The 7,477-nt window shown below is 45.2% G+C and overlaps 1 long non-coding RNA gene across 1 annotated transcript; it reads left to right on the forward strand.

The window, feature by feature from the left end:
• The first annotated feature begins 6,092 nt into the window (after nt 1–6,092).
• LOC119270923 lies at nt 6,093–6,826 on the forward strand. Its single transcript, XR_005134367.1, has 2 exons — nt 6,093–6,254; nt 6,380–6,826. It is a non-coding gene; the product is annotated as an uncharacterized LOC119270923 (long non-coding RNA).
• The last annotated feature ends 651 nt before the right edge of the window (nt 6,827–7,477 follow it).

Here is a 7,477-nt window from a genome sequence, read left to right on the forward strand (position 1 = left end):
CGAATGGAGCAAGGAGCCGAGCTAAGAGAATGGGAGAGCTTCATTGGCTGGCCCATGTTAGGGCATCCACAATGTTTAGAGGTTGTATGGCTTCTAAGCTAGGGTCCACATGCATGCCTCTAGACTTTGCCCAAAACTGTGTAGTATATGAAGTTTAGTTTGGCCTCTAAAGTGGACCAATGGCAGGCACCATGCAATTAAAAAATAGGTTTTCTCAATCAATCAATCTAGCATACATCATGCACCAGTGAGCATGACAAGTAGGGACACAATATTAATTTAGTTTGAAAAGAAAGATGGAGGCGCCTCTTAGCTTGGAGTCGATGCTAACCATTTTAGCTTGGAGGAAGACATTTGCAGTGTATGGCACCGGCCTCCAACTCATAGAGGCGGGAAAAGGGCACATTGTGGATGCTCTTAGTGTTATAGCAACAATTCCATGGTTCCAGCGTGAAATAAGATCTCCCAAGGGGCGCACACAACGACCACAGGATGACACCGATATCGGAACATGTAAGGGCACCATAACCACGCACTAAGAAACTACACCCTCTTCTCAGAACAAATGCAGTATCCAACAACACCCCAACATGATATGCAAATGAGAAACACACTAGCAGTAAATAATTAAAACTGAAGCCAACATAGACCAGACCAAAACCAAAGAGCTGACTGCAACAAACTGCTAGAGAAAAAAGAGTTAACCCCATGATGTTAAAAGGAACTCTCATGCTACTTAACGTATGAGATGTTGTGCCGTTGGAGGTATTATACGATTGTTATAACAAAAAAGCATTCATTTTAAAATAATATCAATGGAACTAATATATATCAACAACGTTGATGAAATGTAGACACGCATATATAGACAACAATAGTTTTATTTTCTAGAATATGGTACCAGCATACATGAGAAATTACTATATTGGCAATAAAAGCACATATTATTACAGTATTAATAGGATAATATTGAGTTTGTAATGAGGAATATTCTTAGAGATAGAGAAAAGTCAAAATTCGATAATCTTTTCTGCGTCATTTAAGTATTCCATTCATGTCAGTTGGACTGCCATGCCGTGGTCAACAATCACACTGGAATGCCGTGGTATGTTGAATCCGCACTAAGAGGCGATACTCAGAGTAAGACACGCACATTTACTTAGTGCATGCCGTTTGGTAAAAATGCATAAGTGCATTATACATCACTAAATAGTGATGGACCTAAAGACTTCCCTTAGAGAAGGTACAATCTGGACAAATCCCACTCAGGCTACATCTCAAAAAAAAAAAGAATTGTTTATTACTCCCTCCGCCCCATAATATAAGAGCGTTTTGACATAGAAATTCTGCGGGAGTACCTGAAGAAGTTGTTCTTTGCTGAGAGTCACACATCCAGATGCAGTTTGCACGCGGACATTAATTATTACTCCACTTGTTTCCTCTCACGCGGTTTTCTTGAAGAAACACGCATTATTGAAAAGACACGTCTCGTTGACGTGCAGTCGTCCTTGCTGCCCGTAAGCGGACCGGATGTGAGCTTTTGCATGCGGAAGTGACGGTCACTTACGCACTAAGGTTACCAACAAGCTATGTATATATATGTACAGACACATGCAAGGATGAAGCATCCGTCCACAATTAAAACAGAGAGATCCATCAACTATGTTGAAGCCGGCGACATCATCTTCCTTGTCCGCACGATGCTGGGCGATCGTCGCAGCTGCACTAATCCTGTGCGCCGCGCTGGTTGAGCTTGTCCAGGGAGGTAATCAGCCATGCATAGACGGATGACAGTGAATATCCATGACTTCACCGAACTTTCTGCTGTGATTGATACATACTCCCTCCGTAAACTAATATAAGAGTGTTTAGATCACTACTTTAGTGATCTAAATGTTTTTATATTAGTTTATAAAGAGAGTACTACTATACGTATCACGTACGTGCGAACCGATGTATATCTCTTTATGTGTGTGCAGGTGGAAGGCCGTTGCAGAAACCTCCTGCTCCTATTGCGAACGGGGGTAGACATGCCTGCCCTAGGAATAAGCACCCTTGCGACCAGGACCCGTCCCCGCCACCGCCGCTTCCTCCAACCCCTCCGGCAGATATACCTCCTGTAGATGGAAGAACGTTGGGGGCGCCTCGGCCTCCCACAGCTCACTGGGGTCGCAACCACCGCTGCCCTTGGGGCAGGTACCCCTTGTGCGACCCCAACCCATCGCCGTCGTTGCCGCTTCCTCCTACTCCTCCAGCAGTTGCAGCAGACGCAGCTCCTACTGGAAGCCACACATAGTGCCAGTTAATTTTAACCGTGGCTTATGCAAAAGCTGTAGTGACAATAAGTCCTGACAAGTCTGGTTAAAATTAGCCAATAAGAACAAAGCCATCCAGTTCTTTTCAGCTTTTCGTCTTTAGCTTATTTTCTGATATACCCGAAAAAGTCTGTAATAACCCTATACTGTAAATCTGTTATGTTTAAATGACATTTGTGTATTTCGTAGTGTTTTGCCACACGGACAGGCCTGCACACGGATAACTTAAAATACGTAGATAACAGAATATCATGTCGTACTGCACCACATCTTCTTTATTCTGGAGGTTTGGAGGGTTTGCGGACGAATTTTCGTACATATGTCTTCTTCACGTTCGTCAGTTCCAAATTCACAAATCTAGTTCGATACATCCAAATGCAGCCCTAGGAAATTTTGAGCTTTTTATTGATCCCCACTTTTGAACATTTCTCTAGTAGGCCGGCACGATCAGCTTGTTGAAATTCCACGGTCTCACTTGAATAGTGCACATGATCGTAGTACGGTCTAGGGATATTACAAACTGCGAGTGCATTAATACTAATACTATATGAAGAAACAATCAATATCCACAAATACTTTTTGATATAAAAAGATATCATAGACTTTCTTGAGAAATGAAGGTTGAATGTGGACAACCACTTGCTCGAAACACAACATCTTTGTTGACTGCTGGCATAGGGAACTTTGACTATGTGAGCAAATATAGGTATATATATGCTTCTACGCTAGCAGGAAGAGATCATAGGTACTCAAAAACTTCTCCTGGTCCTAGCTACCATTCCTTGTGCGAAACACTGAGAAGCGCTGGGACGTGATCATGGAGCGCTCTTCCACCCACGTTGGTCTCTTGTTGGCTCTCCTCGTATGCTGTTCCATGGCATCCTCGGCGCCGGCGGCGGCAGCCCGAGGTAACTAACTACATTGAATTGTTGTTTCGTGCATACTCTTTTCCACGAGAAACAAAAAGGAACTAATGTGTTTGGCTGGCTTATGTGCATGCAGCTTTTGTGGACGGAAACCGTGAGGGAGAACGTCCTCCAGCGCCATGGGCCTTAGGCACGAGGTCAGCGGGGTGTCCAGGATGTGCAAGCACTTCGTCGCTGCCGGCGACGGTCAGACTTGTGCCACACCGAAAGAACCTGCAGGTTGCTGCAAACGTCGGCTTTTACGCACGAATCACATGTGGAAGTTTTCATTGTACTTCCTCTGTAAAGAAATATAAGATCATTTAGATCATAGTTTAGTGATTCAAACCATTTTATATTTCTTTACAGAGGGAGTATGTATACAAGTATCATGCACACCCATGTTAACACTCTCGCTATCTTTGTCCTCTTTTCTATGCACATATTTGAATTTAATATAAAAAAAATACCGTAGAATAATTGTTCTATGGTTCTTGGCTCAAAAAAGTGGTTCTGCTATCATTGGAATTGGCCAGAAGTGGCAAGCCCGGTGCCTTCATGATCATTACTTGCGTATTCTGGCCAGCGTCAACAACGGGATCCTCGCCATCATCGCTGTTATTGTCACCATATCCTTATTTCCCCACCTCTCCATCCTCATCCTCCTCCTTCATTTTCTCGTGCGGCGCAGGATGTTGCAACGTAGCTGACACAGTGACTAAATTGCTGTGCCATTTCATCATTGTCGACTGGCGTCACCAGATTGCTAAGCAAATAGATCATGCTGCAAGGGAAATCCCCTACGAGATTTTCAACCATGTTCCACAGTAGTGGGAAAGAAAAAAGGAAAGGAAAGAATAGAGAGGCAGATAAAAAATAATAAAATGGATTATACCTTGACGTAGCAATTGGGCTTCATGTTGACATCCATGAAAATGTCCTTAAGCCTTCTGTAATTGAGTAGCCATGTATATGTTTTTTTAGAAAAGGAAGATGACCCCCGGCCTCTGCATCTGGCGATGCATGCGGCCACATTATTAATTATTCATACAAGACCTTACAAAGTCATACAACAGTAAGACTAAAGTCACCGTCTAGGCAATAACTGTCGCTATTCCTATCGAATTAATGAAGGGGCGCTGAAAATCTGGGCCTAATGTCAAACAGACCTCGCAGCCAAACCTAACATCTAAGACCCGAGGTCGTAACCAGGACGCCTGCCGGGTATGGGTCACCCACCAGTCCGGCGCACTTCTTAACCAGGACACCTGCCAGGTATGAGGCCGCCGCAGCCACCTGCCGCCAATCCATCTTTAGTATTGTACTGCTGCATTAACCTTGCCTGGTCTAGCAGCCGTCGACGCCACCGCGATGTCAGACAACGCCACCATCCCGCGCTCGTCCATCATCACACGCCCACCGGCGACACTCCGCTGCTCCATGCCGCTGAGACTCGCTGTTGTCGACGTGTCCGATACCACGCGCGCTCCTCCTCTTGTCCTCTCTAGCCAACACTTGTTCCAAAACGATGCCCTTAGGAAGGAGAACGACATCGAAAGTCGCCATTGTCCGATCCGGTATATCCAGATCTATGGTTTCCCCCGGAACCATCCGACTAGGTTGACGTGGCCTGCAACGACGATGCCTTGAGACGGGAACGACGTGCGAGACGCCGCTATCGTCCGCCATGACCACGGTCAGGCGCGATTTTCACCGGAAGCCACGTCATCCCGATCTCGCGGTTGGCTGGAACCGAGCGGAGTCTCGCCACGTAGACGAACGCCGACTTCGGTAAACCGGCGGAGATCCGACGTCTCCTCACCGGTCCCTCCACGCGCCGCCGGTCGGCTGAAGGCCGCCCCGCGGCGGATCCGATCGGGGTTGGATCCGTAGTCGCCGCCTCCACCATCTTCGTGTAGATCAGGCACCCCGTCGGATGGGGCGCTGCCACCGCCGCCATCCATCCCAGGGTCTTTGCTCCGCCGGCAGATGACGCTTCGGCCACCGCCCCACGACAAGGGATCGCTGCCCCAGCCACCGCCTTCGGATCCCACGAGAAGGACCACCCCTGCCGCCTCCGATGGGATCTTGCCGCGTCCACCCGCCTAGGTGCCTTCGGTGCCGGGCCTGCCGCCACCGCGGCCCTCGCCGGTGGCATGTGAAAAACAAAATTTTCAATAAACATCATGCCCGTTGTTGAAGGACCCATCACCTTTTGTGTCTGCCGTGGCAACCTTATCGACGAGCTCGTTTGTCCAAGTGACTACATCGAAGCATTCAAGGTGCACATTGATGTCAAGCAAATTGACATCTAAGATGTCGACGTACATATTCTACTTCATGAATGCAAATACTTGTATAATGCAACTAGTATGGGTATTGAATTACTGTGGCGGAGCTGCTGGAACTACTCTCAGACAGGAACTCCACCTGCCTCTGCATCATTTGGACACACACAACCATATTATTAAACATGAATCAAGTTTAAGTCACCGAGTTCCAGACAGTAAAACAAATAAATAAAAACACAACCATTACTGGCCGAACCCGAGATTACATAGCTCATACACATAATCTACGAGAGGCTCGCCATCCAAACTAATTAAATAAATCCTGTGCAACCTATTCCAGCCGGCTGCACCTAGAGCGCATAAGCTTCCACGCGTCCACATGCTGCAGTGATGACTACATATAGGTTGAAGCTATAGATAAGCTACAACAACTCTTTTATTTGAAACGCCAAGAACTTTGACCGGCCATTAAGTGAACTGTCTCTATTAAGACGATTCTTCAGAGTAGGTACTACATAATATCCGATATGTACGTATATATATTTATACCTGCGACGTCTTTGCGCTGCACAAGTCTTGCACACAAAACTTCTCTCTGCCGTTGTCATAGAGCCAATTGGAATTACTTGGAAAAAAAGGTGTTCATATGATGAGATCTTCCTCTTCTTCCATGGTACCAGCCATGGCAATCCTGGCCATCACACTCATACCCTGCTCCCTGCCATGCTCAGCTGACATCCAAGGTAATTTGTTCTACTAGACTAACAACTTCTTTTTTGCGAGAACTACTTGGTTCACTCCACAGAAGTAATGTAATGTATATATTCTGCATATACACTCGGTTAACTTGTGGTGTGCATGCATGCAGTTCATACGGAGGGAACCCGTGAGGGACAGAGCCCTCCGGCGCCACACGCAGCGCCACGCCAGGGTACGGCATACCGCCGCCGCCCCAACACTACGCCGCCGGCACCTGCAGTGCTGCACCGCAAGACCCTGCAGCAGGCTGTTCCAGTGCCACCGATGTGAAGTTTATCGTTTTTGTTGGCAGAGTGAAGAACTGCCAGTGCCAGCGATATGTTACTAACTCCAGAAAACTAAGTATGGAGATGCATGGCTCTAGCGTTCTTTTATAAAAAACAAATCTTTCAGTAAGATGGCTATATTCATCGTTTCTTAATAATCTGTAAGAGTTTTAAATGTCAAGTACCTATTGTTAATGTTATGTATGTTCCGTCACAAAAGAATGAAGTAGATCAGATTTTTTGCAACATGGAAAATTTGTTTGTTTGCAACATGGAAAACTACTTTTTTGTGGGACCATTGCAATTTAATTTCATTGAGCATGGCAAATGTAGTTTATGGATCACGGAAATTGGCATGTCTCCAATTTTTGTCATGGCAATTTTAGTTTTCATGAAATCCGATATTCAAATTCATATTCAATGTTGGCAAAGTTGTCGTGTGAAAAATAATATTGTTGGCAAATTCATATGGTACCATATAACCAATTCACCAAGGCAAAAATTGTTGAAGGCAAATTTAGTAATGGACCCATGGAAAATTTAGTAACTTACCCTGGCAAATCTAGTTTATGGACAGTGGAAATTTCATTAATTGACCATGGAAAATTTAGTTAATGGTTCGTGGCAAATTTCACTTTTATTTAACATTGCGATTTGAGTACATTGCCCATGGAAAATTTTATCCTGTCTCATGACAAATATTCACTTTTTGGAACCCATTGCACTGCAGGTGATACATCCTGAAAATTGCAAAGATATATAAAACTGAAATTATTAAATTGCAATGTCCAAGACACACAAGCACTTGTTTTTTTAGGGAATCTTAAAATAAATTGATTGATCAGGCCAGGCCTTTGTGTGTGGACTGTGGGCATGCTCCAGCGAGACAGTAACCTTTTATTATTCGCAAAAAAAAAGACAGTAACCTTTTACGTGGGCTG

The sequence above is a fragment of the Triticum dicoccoides genome, chromosome 3A (assembly GCF_002162155.2).
Source record: "Triticum dicoccoides isolate Atlit2015 ecotype Zavitan chromosome 3A, WEW_v2.0, whole genome shotgun sequence".
NCBI classification, from domain to species: domain Eukaryota; kingdom Viridiplantae; phylum Streptophyta; class Magnoliopsida; order Poales; family Poaceae; genus Triticum; species Triticum dicoccoides.